The sequence below is a fragment of the Dendrobates tinctorius genome, unplaced genomic scaffold (genome assembly GCF_039654945.1).
Source record: "Dendrobates tinctorius isolate UK_male_01 unplaced genomic scaffold, ASM3965494v1 ptg000011l, whole genome shotgun sequence".
Taxonomy (NCBI): Eukaryota; Metazoa; Chordata; class Amphibia; order Anura; family Dendrobatidae; genus Dendrobates; species Dendrobates tinctorius.
This window is the reverse complement of record NW_027361679.1, coordinates 61660473-61683685: the sequence shown is the minus strand read 5'-3', so window position 1 is coordinate 61683685 and position 23213 is coordinate 61660473. Positions and strand designations below refer to the sequence as shown.

Sequence of the window (23213 nt, the reverse complement as noted above, 5' to 3'; positions counted from 1 at the left end):
AACAGACTGAGCAAACGGTGGGGCCCAAGCTGTCTAGACAGGACAGGACAGAAAAGATACCCTAAAAAAATCCAACACATCTGATATGCAAAAAACCTGAGGCCACACAACCTCACCCCCGCTAGATCAGCCCTCCGGTATGAACTGGAAGCAAAGCAAAAGATACTAGCATAACAGGGGACTGGACAAACTGTCACAAGCTGTAACATAAGGAGCGGGACCCAGCGCTGCCCCCAGCAGGGAGTACGCTGAACCCTAGCAACAAAGCAGAAAGCAAAAAAAAAGGCACAACCAGAATAGATGCAAAGGATTAGCAAAAGAATCACTTATCTGAACCATGGAGATCAGGCAGGAGACAAAAGATCTCCAAATGCACAAGGAGGAAATCAGCAACCACCAAGAGCAGCCAGCTCAATTATATGCTCCCAGCCAGTAATCCCAAGTTCTCAATTATCATCATCAGGTGGGAAACTTCCATCAACCTGGCCAGCTCCACTACTCTCAGTAACCACCAGAGGAAGCTTCAGCTCAGAAGTCCGAGCAAAGGAATTCACAACAGTACCCCCCTTGAGGAGGGGTCACCAAACCCTCATCCACACCACCAGGCCGATCAGGACGGGCCCGGTGAAAGACATGAATCAATCTCTTGGCATGGATGTCAGAAGCAGAGACCCAATCATCCCGATCAGCAGATATGAAACATCTCAAATAGGACTCCAAAGTCTGGTTTGGTCTCTCAGTCTGCCCATTGGTCTGAGGATGAAATGCAGAGGAGAAAGACAACTGAATTCCCAGTTTGGAACAAAAAGCTCTCCAAAATTTGGAAACAAACTGGACCCCTCTGTCAATGACCATGTTCTCAGGAATCCCGTGCAAACGAACCACTTGTAAAAACAAGGGCACCAACTCAGAAGAAGATGGGAACTTTGGAAGTGGTACAAGATGGACCATCTTAGAAAAACTATCACAGATCACCCAAATAACAGTCATTCTCTGAGAGACAGGGAGATCAGAGATAAAATCCATTGAGATATGGGTCCATGGTCTCCTGGGCACTGGCAGGGGCATCAACAAACCACTAGCACGAGAACAAGTCCCACAGGACTGCACAAAATTCCTGACATCACGAGATAAGGCAGGCCACCAAAAAGACCACCTCACCAAATCTCTGGTACCAAAGATACCTGGATGACCAGCCAACACAGAGCAATGAATTTCAGACATTACTCTTTTCCTCCACTGGTCAGGGACATACAATTTTCCCATAGGGCATCGTTCAGGTTTATCCCCCTGAAATTCCTCCAGGGCACGTCTCAAATCAGGAGAGATGGCGGAAAGAACTTCACCCTCATTTAGAATGGTAGTAAGCTCGGGCACATCAAGAGAATCCGCAAAGAAACTCCTACAAAGGGCGTCCACCTTAACATTCTTAGTGCCCGGAAGAAAGTAGACCACAAAATTAAAACGCATGAAAATCAAGGCCCACCTAGCCTGTCTAGGATTCTAGCGCTTGGATGATTCAAGAAAAATCAAATTCTTATGATCGTTGAGGACCACAACTTGATGTCTAGCTTCCTCCAACCAATGTCTCCACTCTTCAAATGCCCACTTCATGGCCAATAATTCCCAATTCACTACGCCATAGTTACGTTCAGATGGAGAAAATTTTCGAGAAAAGAAGGCAAAGGCACGGATCTCCTTGAGACAAAACGGCTCCTGCACCAATCTCAGAAGCATCTATTTCCACCTGAAATGGGAGTGAAACATCAGGTTGCCATAGAACCGGAGCAGAAGTGAATCTCTGCTTAAGCTCCTGAAATGCCGAGACTGCCTCTGGAGATCAATTCACCACATCAGCGCCCTTTTTGGTCAAATCCGTCAGAGGTTTAAAAATACCAGAAAAATTACTTATAAATTTACGGCAGAAATTAGCAAAACCCAAAAACTTCTGAAGAGCCTTCAGAGAAGTGGGCTGAACCCAATCATAAATGGCCTGTACCTTGGTTGGGTCCATTTCAATAGCAGACAGGGACAAAATGAATCCCAAAAACGAAATCCTCTGTACACCAAAAAGACATTTCAATCCCTTAGCATACAGAGTATTTTCCCTCAAAATCAGAGAGGTTGGTAACTAAGAGGATTGCAGACACAACTAGCAGTAGCCATGGAGTGTTCCTACGATGCCCTAGATGCTTTGACACAGCCGGAGAACTAACTAAGCCTAAAGCCAGAAAGGTGAAATCTAAACTGCCCCGGAGCAGATCCCCAAAGGAATAGACAGCCCCCAAACATATAGTGTCAGTGAGACAAGATGAGATACAAACACACGCAGAGAACAGACTGAGCAAACAATGGGGCCCAAGCTGTCTAGACAGGACAGGACAGAAAAAATACTGTCTGCAATCACACACAAAACCCTAAAAAAATCCAACACATCTGCAAAAAACCTGAGGCCACACAACCTCACCCCCGCTAGATCAGCACTCTGGTATGAACTAGAAGCAAAGCAAAAGATACTAGCATAACTGTGGACTGAACAAATTGACACAAGCTGTAACATAAGGAGCGGAGCCCAGCGCTGCCCCCAGCAGGGAGTACGCTGAAGCCTAGCAACAAAGCAGAAAGCAAAAAAAAGGCACAACCAGATTAGATGCAAAGGATTAGCAAAAGAATCACTTAACTGATCAATGCAGATCAGGCAGGAGACAAAAGAACTCCAAATGCACAAGGAGGAAATAACCAGCAACCACCAAGAGCAGCCAGCTCAATTATATGCTCCCAGCCAGTAATCATAGGTTCCCAATTATCCTCATCAGGTGGGAAACTTCCATCAACCTGGCCAGCTCCACAACTCTCAGTAACCACCAGAGGGAGCAGAGGGAGCTTCGGCTCAGAAGTCCGAGCAAGGAAATTCACAACACCTCGCTTTTTCCAGCGCCTTCACCTGACTTTCCTTTTGATTGCTTGAAGCACCTGGTGAAACCATGACTGCCACCACAACCGGAACACTCATGTAAACTTGCATGTTGCTCCTCGTTAAACTGCCAACAGAAACCTTTCTTTTGGATCACCAAGGATCCGCTGCCTGCTGATACATGGGAGTTGCCATCAAACGCATTCATAAGGAAATATCCTTATGAGACCACCACATGCCAGGCCTCATGGCCTTTTTCTGCCTAAATTGCTCATCATATCTTAGCCAAGCCACCGTAAACTCTATAAGCCTCCACTATTGCAGTCACATAACCAAAAAGAGCTGATCAGTGCTCTGGCTCCTTATCCCAAATCACACTTGCCAAAATTGTGAACGCCTGTAGCCTGTTCGCAAATGTCTGTGGAATCAACTGATGCCTGCGTTTCTCTTTATTATCTTTTTTTCTTATTTGAATCACTAGGCTTAACTTTATCCTGCAGCCAGGATCATATTCCTCACCAATCATTATACCATTGCCTCTACCTTGTGCCAGTCATTACACTGGTTACCCATCCACTCCAGAATCCAGTACAATCTTATTACCCTCACCCACAAAGCTCTCCATGGTTCAGCACCACCCTACATCTCCTCCCTTGTCTCAGCCTACCACCCTATGTTCTGCTAATGACCTGAGGTTAACATCCTCAATAATCAGAACCTCCCACTCCCATCTCCAAGACTTATCACATGCTGTGCCAATTCTTTGGAATGTACTACCCAGGTTGATACGATTAATCCCCAATCCCCACAGTTTTAAGCGTGCCCTAAAAACGCATTTGTTCAGACTGGTCTATCGCCTCAACACATTAACCTAATTATCCCTGTGTGGCCCATTCAAACATTTTTTTACCATATTCAGGTAACTCACATCATGCATTTAATAGCCCTTTATGTCTGTACTGTTATATACTTAGGCTGTTAACTGGTTCATGCAGCATTACAGGAACACCCGATTTGTACACTATGGCTGGTCCAAACAATGAAAGCAATTGTTACCCTCTATCTTTCGTGTCTGACCCCTTTTTCCTCATAGATTGTAAGCTTGCGAGCAGGGTCCTCATTCCTCTTGGTATCTGTTTTGATCTGTGATTATTGTTATGCTGTAATATCTATTGTCTGTCCAAGTCCCCTCTATAAAGTAAAGTGCTGCGGAATATGTTGGCTCTATAGAAATAATAATAATTTTATTTCTATAGCGCTGACATATTCCGCAGCACATTTCAGAGGGGACTTGTACAGACAGTAGACATTACAGCATAACAATAATCACATAGATCATAACAGATACCAAGAGGAATGAGGACCCTGCTCGCAAGCTTACAATCTATGAGGAAAAAAGGTAGACACGAAAGGTGGGTGGTAACAGTTGCCTTCATTGTTTGGACCAGCCATAATGTTAAGTGTGTAACAGTACAGACACAGAGGGCTAATAGATGCATAAAGCATGTGGGAACATGATGTGGGGAACCTGGTTATGGTAAAACTTTTGACTGTGTCACACAGGGATAGATAGGTTAATGTGTTGAGGCGGTTGGCCAGTCAAAATAAATGTGTTTTTAGGGCACGTATAACATTGTAGGGATTGGGTACTAATTGTATTGACCTGGAAAGTGCACTCCAAAGAATTGGTGCAGCACGTGTATAGTCTTGGAGACGGCAGTGGGAGGTTCTGATTACTGAGGATGCTAACTTCAGGTCCTCAGCAGAACGGAGGGCACAAGTAGGGTGGTAGACAGACAAGGGAGGAGATGTATGGTGGTGCTGAACCGTGGAGTGCTTTGTGCGTGAGGGTAATAAGTTTGTACTGGATACTGGAGTGGATGGGTAGCCAGTGTAATGACTGGCACAAGGTAGAGGCATCGGTGTAATGATTGGCGAGGAATATGATCCTGGCTGCAGCATTCAAGACAGATTGGGGGGGGGAGAGTTTGGTAAGAGGGAGATGAATTAGAAGTGAGTTACAGTAGTCCAGACCAGAATGTATAAAAGAAACAGTAAGTTTTTGCGGAGTCAAAAGTAAGAAAAGGTCAAATTCTATAAATGTTTTTGATGTTCAAATAAGAGCGAGCCAGTGATCGGATGTGGGGGGGCAATGAAAGCTCAGAGTCAAGTATGACCCCAAGACAGAGGGCATGTTACTGGGGAGTAATAGTGGAACCACACACAGAAATGGCAATGTCGGGCATAGGTGCATTAGTGGAGAGAGGAAACACAAGGAGTTCAGTCTTTGACAGGTTCAGTTTCAGATATAGTGAGGACATGATGTTAGACAGCGTTTAGACAATCGCTGGTGTTTTCTAGAAAGGCAGGCGTAATGTCAGGAGAAGAAGCATATAATTGGGTGTCATCAGCATAGAGATGGTAATGGAAACCAAATCTACTGATTGTTTGACCAATAGGTGCAGTATACAAAGAGAAGAGGAGGGGGCCTAGAACCGATCCTTGAGGAACCCCAACAGTAAGTGGAAGATATGGGGATGAGGAGCCAGCAAAAGATACAGTAAAGGATCGGTCAGAGAGATAGGAGGAAAACCAGGAAAGAATGGTGCCCTTGATGCCGATGGAGCAGAGCATATTGAGGAGGAGTTGGTGATCCACAGTGTCGAATGTTGCATAGAGATCCAAGAGAATTAGCATGGAGTAATGACCATTTGATTTCACTTTTAGTAGTTCATTAGAGACTTTAGTGAGGGCAGTTTCAGTAGAGTGTAAAGAGCGGAAACCAGATTGGAGAGGGTCGAGAAGATAGCTATCTGAGAGATAGCGGATAACACGGGAGTGGACCAGGCGTTCCAGGAGTTTACAGATGAAGGGAAGATTCAAGACAGGTCTATAGTTAGTGGCACAGTTTTGGTCGAGGGATTGTTTTTTAAGTAATGGCTGTATGATGGCATGCTTAAATGAGGAAGGAAAGATACCGGAAGAGAGATAGAGGTTAAATATTTTAGTTAGGTGAGTGGTGACAGCAGGGGAAAGGGACTGGAGGAGATATGACGGAATTGGGTCACTGGTGCAAGTGGTTGGGTGGGAAGATGCAAGGAGCCTGCTTACTTCTTCTTCTGTGACTGGTTCAAAATCAGAGAGTGAGCTAGATGCAGTGGGGGAGGAAGGAAAATGCATGGTATGAGAAGATTGGGAGATAATTTCCTGTCGGATATGGTCAATTTTTTCGTTGAAGTAGTTGGCCAGATCGTCAGCTGGAAGCTCCGTGGTTGGGGCCTGCACTCTTTGGTTGAGTAGGGAATGAAAAGTGTCAAAGAGACGTTTAGGGTTATTGGACAATGAGGTGATGAGAGTGTTGAAATAGGTTTGTTTGGAGAGGTGAAGGGCAGTGTATGTTTTAACAGCCCAGGTCTAAGAGCAAATGCACTGCAGGGTGCAGCCAGCCCATAAAGCAAGATGTTAGCAACACAGGTGCAAAATACCAGATTAACAGCCACTTTCCACATACCTATTCCTGGAGGGGGTGACTGCCCAGTATAAAATTGCACAATAAAGGCCCGCATAGGGCGCTGTTCACACAAGGGAACTACACAGTGTCTGGCTCACAGCCTATTAGTCACGCCCCTACTATTCGACTAGGCGGGCTGGCCAGCACACCCTCAATGCATCCCAGTGTGAACACCCCTCATACGAGACCAAACGTGTTTGGGCTCGGCTGCACCCTGAAAATTAATATAGTGCAAAAAGTACACAATTAGTTAGAGAGTTAGAAATAAAGCCATTATTATTATTATGCAAATTAAATTTTTCTAGCCGCAGTAAAGACTATATTTCCACATACTCCCCTTTCAAAATCTTATCTGTAACCTCCTTCTTCAAGTGCATCCAAACGCATAACCTCATCCTTCTTCTCCTACAGATGGGACTTTTTTCATTAGCTGATGTTCTTGGGAAAATCTTGCCTTTTTCCCCACTGGACTCAGGACTCTGCAAAACATCATCAGGCCTGATAAGGCCACAGAAGGGAGTGCCCCATGCTGTCTGGCCTCCACCTACATGGACATCTCGCCTTGCTCATCTTCCTTCACTGGTCATTTCCCTCTCCTTACCGATAGCCTGTGAAGCCCCCCCCGGGAAAGCCTGCCCCTTCAAGTCATGGCAGTGTCTGGGAACTCATGAAATTCCACTCCCATATATGGTTATCAATTGCCTTAGGCCCCCCTGCCACCTGAAGGAGGGTCGCTCATTCTCCTCCAGATGCCTGGAACTGCCCCCAGCTGTCACCTCTACACTTGTCCCGGCCCTGCTGGTCTGGAACCTAGCAGGCCGCAAGCCTCTCTGTCGACTGCAGGGAGGATCCACACGTTCCCTCCACCGCTGGGTTTAACCCCTAGCCACCCCAGGGGCCACCTTTACCTGAGGCCAGAGCATAGCAAGCCGAACTCCCGAAGAGGATAGTAACCCCTCTTGCCACCCATAGGGTGGCTCCCCAACACTCTCACAATGCTGAGTTCAGCCCCCAGCTGGAACATCACCAGGGGCCACCACCAAGCTGGTCCAGTGCCTGGCTGGCCACGAAAGCAGGCCGCAACTTGGGAATACCCACTTCCGGTAGGTCACTGCTCCAGAGAGGATTCCTACTTGGGACTGGATAAGGAGCTGCAGATTTGTGATGCTCCTCTGGCCCTAGACGGTCCCAGAGGGGGCTCCTTGGGCATATCCTTCCCTGCTTCTCTCCTTCTGGTGAGTAACGCTCCGGCAGCCGGGACCACCAAGCGGGTACTGTGGGCACAGGTTACACGTCTCTGCAACAGGTGGGGATGCACAGGCAACGTGCAGCTGCTTCTGAACAGCCTGTACCTTGTAGATCGCTGTGGAAGCCCTCACCAGTTCCATCAAAGCTGCAAGGTCCATCATGGCTCTTCCTTCTGTTGTCGTGGATCTGCAGAAGCTCTGTCTCAGGAAGCAAGAGGAGTTAACCATCCCATTCACCTACTTTTATCCCTTCTTAACCCTGCCCACAAACCCTCCCTCTAATCGCAAACCTCCAAATGTATCCCTACTATATCATTAAAATTCCTTAACCCTTTACTCCGCACCCTGTGTATTGTCATGTTGCCTGTATGCTCCCAGGCCTTCCACAACAATGGTAAGGAGAAACTGGTAGTTGTGGCTATTAGTTATCATAAGGTTGCAGACCATACAGGGACAACAGTACTGATGAGAATTAGTCAGTATCGCAAAAAAAATTACATCCAAGTACCTTATAGATTACATTGTCTCTGGAATCGTTCTCTTGTTTTTCTTCATCTTGTCCAACTATGATGACTTTTCTGATCCGCAGCTTGTCTCTGCATACTTCCATCTTCTCCGGTCTTGTGCAGCACCTCTCTACACGATATCTTTAAAAATAGCATGAGAGTAAAGGAGAACAGAATGGAGTTTTGAGGCTAAAAGATTTCTTTATTTATACAAAAAACTTTAAAACAACCAAATAGGTTATAAAATCGACAAACAGGTAACAAAAGAGATGGAGTTATTAGCAGAAGGACCCTGAGGGTGTGTAGATAAGAACGAGAAAGTAAAAATAAGGTACCAACAGTTGAAACTAGGAGTTTACATAAACTATATAAAAAGATATGCATGTGTTTCTCAATACCTGACATGAAATGAGAATAAACCTTTTACGTTTTATGCCAGAATAGTAAGAGAGAGCGAATGTTTTAAGGCATTTTTATTACTTACTGCAAAGTCAAAAGTTTACATACATTTCATTAGTATTTGGCACCATTGCCCTTAAACTGAATGACTTGGGTCAAACTTTTGGGATATCCTTCCATAATCATCAACATTAACAGAAATGAACACTTGAAATAGATCACTTTGTTTGTAATGACTCTTTATCAGACCTGGGCAAAGTGCGGCCTGCGAGCCATATCCAGCCCTCTGACTGTCTCAGTCCAGCCCGTGGACCGATACGGCCATGGGGCTGGAAACCAGAGGTTCAAGGGCCGCATGGTGCCTGCCCACTCGTTGTCTACATCTGCGCTGAACGCTGACTCCTTTGGTGGAAGAGGGGCCTCCGGCCACTTTATCCACCAATCAGCGTGTGAAACAGCTGATACGATGACATAATTTCATCGCATCGGCTGTGTCATCACGTCAGCCGTTTACTGTGGAGATAAAACTACAAACATAAAGCAAATGCCATGTATTATAAAAGAATTAATATTAATCTTTATTTAACAAAATATTATTAACATTTCCTGGGAAACACAAATTACAAAAAGGATCTGCAAACACAGGGGTAGGTAAACATTATATATTGAGTCTCCCACCTTTGGAAGTAGCTCTTAGGAAATAATGCTCTGTAGTAATGAGGATAAGCAGGTAGTACATACTGTGTGAGCAAAAATTCTTCCCTTATATAGACTTAACCCATACATAGTCATAAGACTTTGCGGGTACTGTAAAATGCAGCTTAAAATTTGCATAAAAAAAACACCTAAAGTGAACATAGTGTAAGTAAATGTTTTTGGAAGCCTATAGTACTATAATAGGTCCACCTATAATCTGCCACTTCTTTAATTGTCATATGCAATACATTAATGGATTGTAAAGTCGAGATATTTTAACCCCTTCCTGACATCAGACGTACTATCCCGTCCATGGGACCCGGGCCCCTATGCCCATAGACGGGATAGTACGTCTACCGCGATCAGCGGCGCCCATGTGGTGAGTGCCGCTGATCGCGGCCGGGTGTCAGCTGATTATCACAGCTGACAACCGGCACAATGTGTCAGGGGCGGTCACGGACTGCCCCCGAAAAGTTCAATTTTGGCGCGCACGGCGCACCGTCAAAAGTGCGCAGCGCAGGTCAAAGCGCAACTAGCGCACGGCCTGCGCACGATCTGCGCACCCTATGCTAAAGATAGGGTGCGCCGATCGCAGGCGCCGCTGTCCGCTAGGAGGCGGCGCTACAAGCAAGGGGCGGGCACGCCGGGCAGAGAGCCGGCTCGGGGGCGGAGCTACCCCCGGCCGTGCGTGCGCTTAAAAAGCGCTAATGTGAAACCAGCCTTAGTTAGGTAGAAATAATAAAATAAAAAAATATATTTATTTCCATTTTCCATTAGGGCTAGGGTTAGGTCCAGGGCTAGGGTTAGGGTTAGGGCTAGGGTTAGGGCTGAGATTAGGGTTAGGGGTGTGTTGGGGTTTGGGTTGGAGCTAGAATTGGGGGTTTCCACTGTTTGGGCACATCAGGGGCTCTCCAAATGCAACATGGCGTCTGATCTCAATTCCAGCCAATTCTGAGTTGAAAAAATCAAATGGTGCTCCTTCCCTTCCAAGCTCTGCCATGCGCCCAAACAGTGTTTTACCCCCACATGTAGGGTATCAGCCTACTCAGGACAAATTGCAAAACAATTTTTGGGGTCCAATTTCTCCTGTTACCCTTAGGAAAATAAAAAATTGGGGGGCAAAAATATCATTTTTGTGGAAAAAAATGATTTTTTTTATTTCCACTTCCGAGCGTTATAAACTTCTGTGAAGCACTTGGGGGTTCAAAGTGCTCACCACACATCTAGATAAGTTCCGTGGGGGGTCTAGTGTCCAAAATGGGGTCACTTGTGGGGAGTTTCAATAGTTTAGGTACATCAGGGGCTCTCCAAACGCACATGACACCCGCAGACCATTCCATCAAAGTCTGCATTCCAAAACGTCACTACTTCCCTTCCGAGCCCCGACGTGTGCCCATACAGTAGTTTTCTCCCACATATGGGGTATCAGCATACTCAGGACAAATTGGACAACAACTTTTGGGGTTCAATTTCTCCTGTTACCCTTGGGAAAATAAAAAAATTGGGGACTAATTGATCATGTTTGTGGAAAAAATACGATTTTTTTATTTTCATGCCCTGGCATTATAAACTTCTGTGATGCCCTTGGGGGTTCAAAGTGCTCACCTCACATCTAGATAAGTTCCTTAGGGGGTCTACTTTTCAAAATGGGGTAATTTGTGGGGGGTTTCCACTGTTTAGGTACATTAGGGGCTCTCCAAAGGCAACATGACACCCGCAGACCATTCCATCATGTTTGTGGAAAAAATACGAATTTTTTATTTTCACGCCCGAGCGTTATAAACTTCTGTGAAGCACGGGGGGGGGTTCAAAGTTCTCACCACACATCTAGATAAGTTCCTTAGGGGGTCTAGTTTCCCAAATGGTGTCATTTGTGGGGGGTTTCCACTGTTTTGGTACATCAGGGGTTTTCCAATCGCGACATGATGTCCGATCTCAATTCCAGCCAAAAACGTCAAATGGCGCTGCTTCCCTTCCGAGCTCTGCCATGCGCCCAAATAGTGGTTTACCCCCACATGTGGGGTATCAGCGTACTCAGGACAAATTGCACAATAACTTTTAGGGTCCTGTTACTCTTGGGAAAATAAAAATTGGGGTGAAAAGATCATTTTTTTGGAAAAAATATGATTTTTTAATTGTACCGCTGTACGTTATAAACTTCTGTGAAGCCCTTGTGGGTTCAAAGTTGTCACCACATATCTAGATAAGTTCCTTGGGGGGTCTAGTTTCCAAAATGGGGTCAATTATAGGGGGTTTCCACTGTTTAGGTACATCAGGGACTCTCCAAACGTGACATGGCGTCCGATCTGAATTCCAGCCAATTTTGCATTGAAAAAGTCAAACGGCGCTCCTTCCATTCTGAGCTCTGCCATGCGCCGAAACAGTCGTTCCCCCCAACATATCAGGTATCAGCGTACTCAAGACAAATTGCACAATAACTTTTGCAGTCCAATTTCTCCTGTTACCCTTGGTAAAATAAAAAAAATTGAACCTGAAATATTTTTTTTGTGAAAAAAAGTTAGATGTTCATTTTTTTTTTAAATATTCAAAAAAATTCCTGTGACGCACCTAAAGGGTTAATAAACTTCTTGAATATGGTTTTGAGCACCTTAAGGGGTGCAGTTTTTAGAATGGTGTCACTTTTGGGTATTTTCTATCATATAGACCCCGCAAAGTGGCTTCAAATGTGATGTGGTCCGTAAAAATAAAATGGTGTTGTAAAAATGAGAAATCACTGGTCAACTTTTAACCCTTATAACTTCCTAACAAAAAAAAATTTTGGTTCCAAAATTGTGCTGATGTAAAGTAACCATGTGGGAAATGTTAGTTATCAAGTTTTTTGTGTGCCGTATCTCTGTGATTTAAGGGCATAAAAATTCAAATTTGGAAAATTGCAAAATTTTCAAAATTTTCGCCAAATTTCCGTTTTTCTCACAAATAAACGCAAGTTATTTGAATGAAATTTTACCAATAGCATGAAGTACAATATGTCACGAGAAAACAATGTCAGAATTACCGGGATCCATGGAAGCGTTCCAGAGTTATGACCTCATAAAGGTACAGTGGTCAGAATTGTAAAAATTGGCCCGGTCATGAACGTGCAAACCACCCTTGGGGGTGAAGGGGTTAACCACTTCACAATCCGGCAATTTTCCTTTTTTTGTTTTTGTTTTTTCCTCCCTTTCTTCAAAGAGACATAACTTTTTTCTATTTTTCTGGCCATCTAGACATATGAGAGCTTGTTTTTTTCTTGCAGGAGTTGTAATTAGAGTTTAACGAATTTGTTTGGATTTGGTTCCGAATACGACCAGCAGCGAATATTGATTTTGCAATATTCGCTGAACACAGGCGAATGTCATCAGCAAACCCTGTCTTATGAGGAACGGATAGGCTGTGTGCACACGCTGCGGATTCCGCTGCGTTTCCGCAGCGGTTTTGGCCGCTGCGGACACGCAGCAGTTTTAGCTGCGGTGTACAGTACCATTCATTTGAATGGGAAAAAAAAAAACGCTGTGCCGACGCTGCGGAAAAAAACGCGCGGATTTGCTGCGGTTTTGAATCCGCAGAAAGAATTGTATGTCAATTCTTTCTGCGGAAACCGCTGCGGGTTCCTATCTCCACCATTGTGGAGATAGTGAATCCGCAGGACCAAACCGCAGGCAAAACCGCAGATAATCCGCAGGTCTTTGGACCTGCGGATTATCTGCGGTTTTTGCAAAATCCGTGCGGATTAATCCGCAGCGGATTCCGCAGCGTGTGCACGTACCCTTACAGGATTTGGGAATGTTTAGCTTGCAAAAAAGAAGACTAAGGCTATGTGCCCATGTAGCGTTTTATTCCGGACACTAAAAACTGGACTCCTTCCCAGAAATCGCGCGTTTTTTTCACCGCGATTATGTTCGCGATTTTGCCGCGATTTTTGCGTGCGATATTCAAGCACTTTCCAAGCGATTTGAAGCATCGCTTGGAAAGTGATTGACAGGTTGGTCACACTCGTCAAACATAGTATTTAACAACTGTGAGCAGCTTTTTACTATTGAGGCTGCCTATGCGGCCTCAATAGTAAAAGATAGAATGTTAAAATGCTAAAAAAAAAAATAAAAAAATCGGGGTATATTTACCTTCCGGCGTCACGCGCTGCCATCCCGGGCCTCTGTGTTCCCAGCGATGCCTTGCGAGACCTGTGATGACGTTGGTCTTGCGTTACTATAGCGATCTCGCGAGACCGCTAGAGTCACGCGAGACTACGTCATCACAGGACCTTGCCGCAAGGCATTACTTGCCGCTGAGGCCGGGAATGCAGCGCGTGACGCTGGAAGGTAAATATACCCCGATTTTTTATTCTTTTTTTACAGGGGTATGGTACCCAGGGCCTAGAGGACAGTCTCCTCTCCTCCACACCGTGGGTACCAACCGCACATGAGACGCTTAACTTTGCGCATGGTGGGCATAGCCACATGCAGGAAGTAAGCGATTCTCATGCATTCCTATGGGTGTGGAATCACGGCAATTCTTTGCGATTCCGCACAAAAGAATGACCATGCTGCAATTTTTTCCGCGATGCGATTCCGTCGTGGAAAAAAGCACACCATTAGCACAGCATGTGCGGAATGCCATAGGAAAGCATGGGGGGCGTTCTGTACACGATTTTTAAATGTTTTCGCACCGAAAATCATGGCAAAAACGCTTAAAAATCGCTACGTGGGCACACAGCCTGAGAGGAGACTTAATAGCTGTCTACAAAGATCTCGAGGGCTGTCACATTGTAGAAGCATCATCTTTATTCTCATTTGCACAAGGAAAGACTAGAAGCAATGGGATGAAACTGAATGGGAGGAGACGCAGATTAGATATTAGAAAAAACGTTTTGACAGTTAGAGTGATCAATGAGTGGAACAGGCTGCCACGAAGTCTTCAAACAGAGGCTGGACAGACATCTGTCTGGGATGATTTAGCAAATCCTGCTTTGAGCAGGGGGTTGGACCAGATGACCCAGGAGGTCCCTTCCAACTCTACCATTCTATGATTCTATGAATGGGAATAGACATTACCGAATAGGTTTGTAACCGATCATCAAACATACATTCGGCATGAATAGGGAACTAATATTGCACAAATATGGCAAATTCAGATTCGGCGACCAAATCCGAACAAATTCGCTCAACTCTAGTTGTAATATTGAACGACACCATTCATTTTACCATTTAGTATACTGGAAACCGTAAAAAAAATTCTAAGTGTATTGAAATTGCAAAAATATTGCAATTCCACAATTGTTTTTTATTTACGATGTTCACTATTCAGTAAAATTGACCAGGTAATATGATTTTCCAGGTCGGTCGGTATGAGTATGCAGATACCAAACATGTATACCGTAGTTTTTTTCTTAAAAAGTCCAGCTCACTGTAATAGATATCCTTAGGTGTTCAGAGCTCAGGAAAGGCTGTGTCAAGGTGTGATAAAGGATGTGTAGCCACCTGAAATGCGTCAATGTCGCATATCATGTAACTGTCAACGCTGATGCTGTTTACCCTCTGCTGAGCACTTTGTTGAATAAAGAAAGAAGTTTGTGCACAAGTTTGTTGAGCTGGATTGCAAGTTGCAGCGGTTAATAAAAAGTAATTCTTGCGTTTTGATTCTTTCTCATTACACTGTTTACCGATCTATTTAATTTATTTTATGTTTTGATAGATTGAGCATTTCTAAACACAGTGATACCAGATATATAATTTAAAAAAATGTTTATTGTTTCATTTTCATTGAGGCAGAAAGGGGGATGATTTAAAAGTTTGTGGGTTTTTGGTTTTTTTTCAGATTTTTAAAAACTTTCTTTTTTATTTTACTTTTTACTGCCTTCAATAATCCCCTTAGGAGACTTGCAACTGCAATAGTCCAATCAGCACTGCTATGTATAGCAAAGATCTCCTATGAATGCTGACCAAAAGCCGGTGGTCACAAAAGTATCGTAATGACAGCCACTGCAGTTTTCTGCAGGCCCTGGCTGTCATGACAATCCATCAGCACCCTGCAATCACGTGACAGGGACGCTGATGGGTGGGATTTGTGATGCGCTTTCAGCTGGTGAATGTTAAATCCTCCTGTCAGTGATTGATAGCATGAATTAACGGGTTAACAACCGCGGGTGGCACCACGGCTGTTAGAGGCACTTGATGGCTGATTAAATCAGCCATCAAGTTGGAGGAAAGATTTGGGCTTGGCGTGTGAGGCCACATCAAAGGCAGGGACACAAAGTTTGACGTACATGTACGTCAGAGGTATTGAATTGGTTAACATTAAGAAGCAAAAATGTAATTATATTGTTACAAATACATGTTACACTATTAGAAATAATCCATAGGTAGTTATTTTTCTACACTCATTTATTAAATGATTGTTCTATTGTTTTTGGTGGCAAAAATGGAAACAATTAAAAATATGATGCCAAGGATTATGGGGTGGTGAAGTCTTTCAGTGCAGTGAGTAGTGGTCATGGCAATAATCAGTTATTAAATGCTATGGAAACACTGAAAGGTGAATAGTTCAGGAAATTTCAAAAAACTGACCGTCACATCCAAGCATAAACTAAGTGTGAACAGGTGTTTAACCTAGAGTCACCAACTCATATACACTCAAACAAAAAAGGAAGCACTCTGTAGCACCATAGCATGCAAACATGAAATATGAAAAATGAATTGCATTACTGCATTAGAAATATGAAAAATTGAGAAAGCTTAGCGCATAAAATGGCCAATTTATGTGTACCTGTAAGCCACGTTAACGCATTTCTCATTTTCCAGGAAAATAACCTAATGCCAATCCTCACTTAGACTAAAGTCTTCATCTGTATGGGAACCTATGTAAAACCTCTCCTTAGACTGAAATCTAAATCTCTGTGGAGGGGTGGTGGCCTTGCTGTGATTAAAAATGCCTGTGGCTAAGAGGTGGATTGCTCAGTCAGAAGGCTAATGAATGCAAATTTAAAAAAACTGACCGTCACATCCAAGCATAAACCAAGTGTGAATTTGTATTTATTAACCTTCTGAATTAGCACTCCACCTCCCTCTTAGCCGCTGGCATTTTTAATCGCAAAAGGCCCACCACCCCTCCACAGAGATATAGATTTCAGTTTAAGGAGATGATTTACATAGACTAAAGTCTTCATCTGTATGGGAACCTAAGTGAGGATTGGCATTAGGTTAGGGTCTTGGAAAACGAGAAACGCCTTAACGTGGCTTCCAGGTACACATAAATTGGCCATTTTATGAGCTAAGCTTTCTCAATTTTTCATATTTCTATGTGGAGTGGCAGAGGAACTTAGCCTCAGGAATGGCTTGCTGCAGAGCAGCATGTGAGGCTCTGGATTCCTGTTGTGTTGCTGCAGGAATCCGACGCCTAACATTACCCCCCTCCTAGGGCCCCCTCCCTCCTGAGCCTTACAACCTACCAAATAAAGTTTTTTGCCATGTGCCACCTTGTGTCCCACAGAGGCGTAGGCCTCAGGCTCATCCGAAGACAAGTCTGATGCTCCGGCAGATGACTCGGAAAACTGGGACATGTGAACAGGTTTGAGAAGGGACCCGTGGAAGGTGTCAGGAATGGCTAAGTCGCCAGGAGCAGAAGTTGGAGCGGGGCGTCGATGTGTGCCGGCGGGCATCTTCATTCGCATTTTAGAGATTTGAGTGACATGTGGGGTGCGACCCAGACTGTCGCGAACCTCCATTGCCCAGTCTGCCACCGGCAAGGGATACAGTAACTCTGCCGGCCTCTGTTTAGAGGAGCTGCTCCGAGCACAAGAGGCGCATGCCTGAATGTATTTTTTAGTGTCCCGGGCCCTGTGCGGCCACCAATAAGACCTTGCCAGGAGTTTTGTGGTCTGCTTGTAGCCAAAGTGACCACCAACCCTGGACGCGTGTGCCCATGCGAGAACCTTGGACCGATGGTGAGGCGGGACAAAGGTCTTGCCCGGCAGCACTGACTCGAGGACGACCGGAGCCCCGGTCTTCAGGTTCCCAGTAGGGGACGCAGAAAGATCCGCAGACACCTCCACAGAGGCCACTTGGACGCTGCCCCCCATGCACCTTCCTACACAGTCTTTGCTCCATCCCAATATTTTCCCCGAGGACCACTCCATAACTCCATATGAGGGGAATGGCAACTGAGCCAGGGAACCCCGAGGAGCACCTGATCGATGCCCTCTGGCATAATGAGCAGGGACAGCGTCTCCTGATGAGATGGTGGAATTGAGAGCCTAAGGGGTGCTGTCTGGTGAGTAATCTGGGAAGACAAGGTCGACCCGTTGACTACCCTGATGGGCACTGGGTGAGGAAGTGGTACCAACGGGATAGCGTGCTGTTGGGCGAAGGACGAGGACATAAAGTTCCCTTCTGCCCCGGAATCCACCGTGACCTTTACCTCCCAGGATGAATCTCCGCTATCTAACGTCCCTTGGAGCATCGGTTTTGGGGAGAAGGTCTCCATAGCGAATAGACCTCCACCAATTACTAGTGGACGCGATTGTTTTTTCAGCTGCTGCGATCCCCTGTTAGCCAGGTGACCAGACTGTCGACACGGGTAACATCGAGTGAAGCTTTGTGCCGGACGCGTCTTGAGGCCGGCACAGGACACCTCCATGGGCTCTGGAGGTAAACTCTCCAGCTCGGGTGGCTCTAGAGATTCAAGGAGGTTGGGAGCCAAGCTAACGTTCCGCCTGGATTGATCACGCTCCTGCCCGCGCTCCGAAAAACGGAGATCGATGCGGGTAGAAATGGCAATCAGTTCTTCCAGACTTATGGGAACCTCCCTGGTAGATAGAGCATCCTTAACATGCTCCGCCAAACCTCTCCAGAACACAGGGATGAGGGTTCTATCTGGCCATTCCAGCTCGGAAGCCAGTGTCCAAAAACGGACTGCGTACTGGCTGACCGAGAGGGATCCCTGTGTTAATGCAAGTAGCTGGAGAGAGGTGTCGTGAGTGACCTGTGGACCCAAAAAGACCTGCTTCAGAGATGTTAGGAACTGAGCAGCGGTCCGAACCACTGGGTCACCACGCTCCCACATTGGCGTGGCCCACTCCAACGCCCTGCCCGACAGAAGGAAAACAAGAAACCCCACCTTGGCCCGTTCTTTAGGGAACCGTTGTCATGGTCCATGCTGGATTATGACAGATAAAAGCACTAGTAACCTTTTTTTCCTTAAGCTGGTGGTTTCAGTTCTAGTTTTGCCCCCAGTGGCCGTTAGGGTCATTGCACTTGATGTTTTCTTTGCTTTGCCTTTTGCCCCCGGTGGTCACTGGGATTATAGCAGCTTTTGGCCCCTGATCATTTGACCATTCCCTTTTCCTATATAGGGTCTTATGGTCTATGAGCAGGGGTTGGTGATATTGCTCATTTCCAACTATCCTTGGTGGAGGAAGGAGCTAGAGAGAGTTCCTTGCAGCATGGTCAGAGTCCTGGTGTGGAAGGACACAAAGTGAGGAGTTCCTTACAGCTCTGACAACGCTTGGTGACGTAGCAGCTATTCAGGAGGAAAGCTGCATTTTGGTGCTGGACTCTGTTGCTGGGAGCAAGAGCAACAGAGCAGAGCTAAGTGCTGTTATCCCTGTTTGTATTTTTCCCTGGTGTGTATTAGTACAGCAGTGGGGCCAGTGCCTGCACCACCCAGCTCCCTAGCAAGGGATAGGTGTAGGGTGTGTTAGGGTGACAGGTTCCGGGTCAGCGACAGGTGAGGAGCCTGTATAGGGAACGTTAGGAGTGTGAGGGACACCGTCTCAGGGGAGTGCAGAAGGTCTCCACATCCCCGTTCCCTATCGCAGGGCCCACCATTGTAACTGTTTCCCCTTCCCCCGTGTCTTGTTGTTTTAGTTACCGACCTGCGGGTCGTGTCACACAGGACGGGTCCACGTGACAATCGTGCGGCCAGTAACTCAAGCTGGATGGAGCACTGGCTCACAAAATCCCTGCAGGAGGCACTGTCGCCAGAAAATTTATCGGGCAACGGGAGGCGGGAAACTGTCGGTGCAGGCGTGGACATGGACACACGTGAGACAGCCTCTGCGACTGCCTGGGCAGCAGCCTCAGTAAACTTCGCAGCTGAGGTGGCACTCTCGAGAGTAGCCAGCCTGCCCTCCAGCTGTCACGCCGCCTCCGCATACTCACCCAGCCTCCGCTCCCACACCACAGCCCCCTGCCACCCGATGGCCACGGCGGTCCCTTCTGACAGGCTCGCATGCGCCATAGGCCGTGGCCGCGCCTTCCTCCTGTTACTTGTGCTCCGGCAATGCCCTGACCCGGAAGCACCTACGGACCAATGGCAGACCTGACAGGGCTATATTAGGCTGTTCCCCCCTGAGGGAGGCGCCTGATCGTTGTGTTTGCTAGCACACTGGGCCCTGCTTCCTTGTGTGGTCTCTGCAGTCTCACAGTCCTGCCTTCCGTCGCCCCTGCAGTAGCTCCGCAGTCCGGTGCTCTGTGGGTCCAGCTATCTATACTCCAGTCCTGCCTCCGGTGTTCCTGCACCATCCTGCTATCCACACTCCAGCCCTTCAGTCCTACTCCAGTCCTGCCTCCAGTGTTCATGCTCCATCCTGCTATCCACACTCCAGCCCTTCAGTCCTACTCCAGTCCTGCCTCCGGTGTTCCTGCTCCATCCTGCTATCCACACTCCAGTCCTTCAGTCCTACTCCAGTCCTGCCTCCGGTGTTCCTGCTCCATCTTGCTATCCACACTCCAACCCTTCAGTCCTACTCCAGTCCTGCTTCCGGTGTTCCTGCTCCATCCTGCTATCCACACTCCAGTCCTTCCGTCCTACCTTCTGTGTTCCTGCTCCATTCTGATATCCACACTCCAGTCCAACAGTCCTACCTCCTGTGTTCCTGCTCCGTCCTGTTGTCTATACTCCAGTCCAGCAGTCCTACTCCGGTCCAGTCTCCAGTGATCCCGCTCTGCTTTATACGCTTCAGTCCCGCATTCCTACTCCAGTCCGTCCTGAGCCGCCCCTCTCGGTACCGGCTATCGTGGTACCCGAACCCCTGAGCCTGCTCCTAACGATCCCTGTATAGGGGTCGGCTCCACCTGGCAGCTCGCCCAGGGCCCCTCGCTGCCACGGTCCAGAGGGTCCACTCCTGGAGTTTTGTCTCCTGACTAGCCGTGGTAACACCAGCTGCCGAATGTACTGCAGTAGCTGCTGCTGGTCCACCATTATTAGCCAGACAGTGGCACTAGTATAATGTTATGGACAGCGGAATGCACTAAATAAATAAATAATAAGTGCGTTCGCCGCCCGGGGTCCACCATGCAGTAGGTGTTACACCGCTGCTAGCTAATGGCAGACGCGCTATATGGTGGTATAACGCATGCGAGTTGAACGTCACCTGTTGTGTGCAGAGCGTACTCTGTTGAATCACAGAGACGCTTTAAAAATAGACATGAATACCGAGCGTGTTGACCTCACAGGACTCCGCGGTGTGCACACACGGTATTCGGTCATAGGACTAGGCCCTAGACTCTGGGTCAAAGTCCGTCTAGACCTACCGTGCGTGCGGCATCGCTACCGCGAACGCCCCAACTGCTGCTGACTGCAGCGCGGCGACTAAACTAGCCGCAATACGACAATGCCCGGACAGGCGCACCGTCAGACGCTAGCACTGTGAAGATGGAGACCGTGGCCTGTAACGTGCCACTGACTGGCGCTGACTCCAACACTAGTTCCCTGACCACATACGTAATATCAGAGGAAGGGGAATCATAATGAGTCATTTGCAAGTCCATACATCCATCATCATACACACAGTTAGCATCTAGTGTCTATACTAGTGCATGGCCGAGCGGCCATGCGGGCCTTTTATAGCCGTGTGCTGCCGGGACCTTCCAGATCTCTGAGATGGACCAATCAGATCTGGAGAAGGACCTGAGCATGTGACTCCCGACCTCCAATGGGAGATCGTATCGAGAGCATGCTCATTGGAGCGGCAGAGGAACTTAGCCTCAGGAATGGCTTGCTGCAGAGCAGCATGTGAGGCTCTGGATTCCTGTTGTGTCGCTGCTGGAATCCGACGCCTAACAACGTGGCTTCCAGGTACACATAAATTGGCCATTTTATGCTCTAAGCTTTCTCTATTTTTCATATTTCTAATGCAGTAATGTAATTCATTTTTCATATTTCATGTTTGCATGCTATGGCACTACAGAGTGCTTCCTTTTTTGTTTGAGTGTATAGGAGTTGGTGACTCTAGGTAATAAGCACCTGTTCACACTTAGTTTATGCTTGGCTGTGACGGTCAGTTTTTTTTTAAATTTGTATTAATTAACCTTCTGACTGAGCACTGCACATCTTAGCCACAGACATTTTTAATCACAGCGGGGCCACAACACCGCCACAGAGATATAGATTTCAGTCTAAGGAGAGGATTTACATTGGTTCCCATACAGATGAAGACTTTAGTCTGAGGATTGATATTAGTTTAGGGTCTTGGAAAGCGAGAAATGCCTTAACATGGCTTCCAGGTACACATAAATTGGCCATTTTATGCGCTAGCTTTCTACATTTTTCATATTTCTAATGCAGTAATGCAATTCATTTTTCATATTTCATGTTTGCATGCTATGGTGCTACAGAGTGCTTCCTTTTTTGTTTGAATAGTTCAGGAAAGTCCAATTGCAAATTTCAGTGAAAAAACAATGAATCTTCCAAAAAAGATGAATAGGATGTAAAAAGCAAAATGGCAAAGTAAAAATTAAAAAGGTTCAATCAGGTTACAGCATTTCTCTGACATAATGTAATTATAATAAATGGCAAAATAAAAATGTAAAAATGATCCATCAGGTTACAGCAGTTCTCTAATGTCATTATAATAAATGGCAAAACCAAAATTAAAAAAGCTTCCGTCAGTATATAGTTGTTCTCTAATAAAATTTGATAATAAATGACCAAATAGAAATTAAAATGGCTATATCTGGTTACAACAGTTCTCTGTTACAATGTCATTATAATAAATAGTGAAATGCTAATTAATAAAGGTCCATCAGGTCACAGCAGTTCTTTAACACAATGTCATTATAATAAATTGTAAAATAGAAATTAAAATATTTCCAGCAGGTTACAACAGTTCTCTAATATAATGCCATTATAATAAATGGTGAAATACAATTTTAAAAGGTATCATCAGGTTACAGCAGTTCTCTAATACAATGTCATCATTATAAATGGTGAAATAGAAATTGAAAATGATCCATGAAGTTAAAGTTGCATTCTACAAATGTCATAATAATAAAAGGTTAGATAAAAATGAAAAAAGTGCCATCAGGTTACAGCAGTTCTGTAATACATAATAATAATGATAATAATAATGTCTATCATCAGCTAGTGATATGTACATGGTTTCTACGAAAGATATGTATTCCTATTTTGCCTATAATAAATAAAAAGTTTGCCCACAAAGATCTTTTTCAAATCTGTCTGGGTCCTCTCTTCCTTTTCTTTTCTGTTATTAGGTAAATGATACATTGGTTAATGAGTCATTCAGGAAAGTGTATCAGTGCTATATTTGGGGTAAATGATGTAACCTTTAGTTATGTTGTCCAATAGTGAAATACAAATAAGGGTCTGATTGGCCCACTGGGACACCGGTCAAATGCCCACTGGGCCCCAGAGAGGAGGAAGATGGAGAAAAAAATTTAGGGACGTGGGCCCTTTAAAATTGCAGGAGGCAGAGGCGCACAAAGGTGCATGCATGCTGCCCTGACCTGCCATCAAAGGAAGGGCCAGCGGCACCACCCTGAGAACCCAGGTAAGTGCTGGCACCCTGGGCAAACGAGGGGGTGGGACACATGCTATGGGGCCCTTGAGTCAGGGGAGCCTGGTGCCAGTGCTGGCACCGGCCCCCCAATACTCATCTCTCCTAGTTCCCAGAAGCAGCTGTATCTTCCGCACCCTCTTAATCTACG

General features: G+C 45.9%; 1 protein-coding gene across 1 annotated transcript in view; it reads right to left on the bottom strand.

The window, feature by feature from the left end:
• TMEM150C (transmembrane protein 150C) overlaps window positions 1–23213 on the bottom strand; it is a 378392-nt gene that overhangs the window by 16972 nt on the left and 338207 nt on the right. The window contains exon 11 of the mRNA XM_073542890.1: window positions 8181–8319. The gene's annotated coding sequence lies outside the window, so the exon portion shown is untranslated. The remainder of the gene's footprint in view (window positions 1–8180; window positions 8320–23213) is intronic.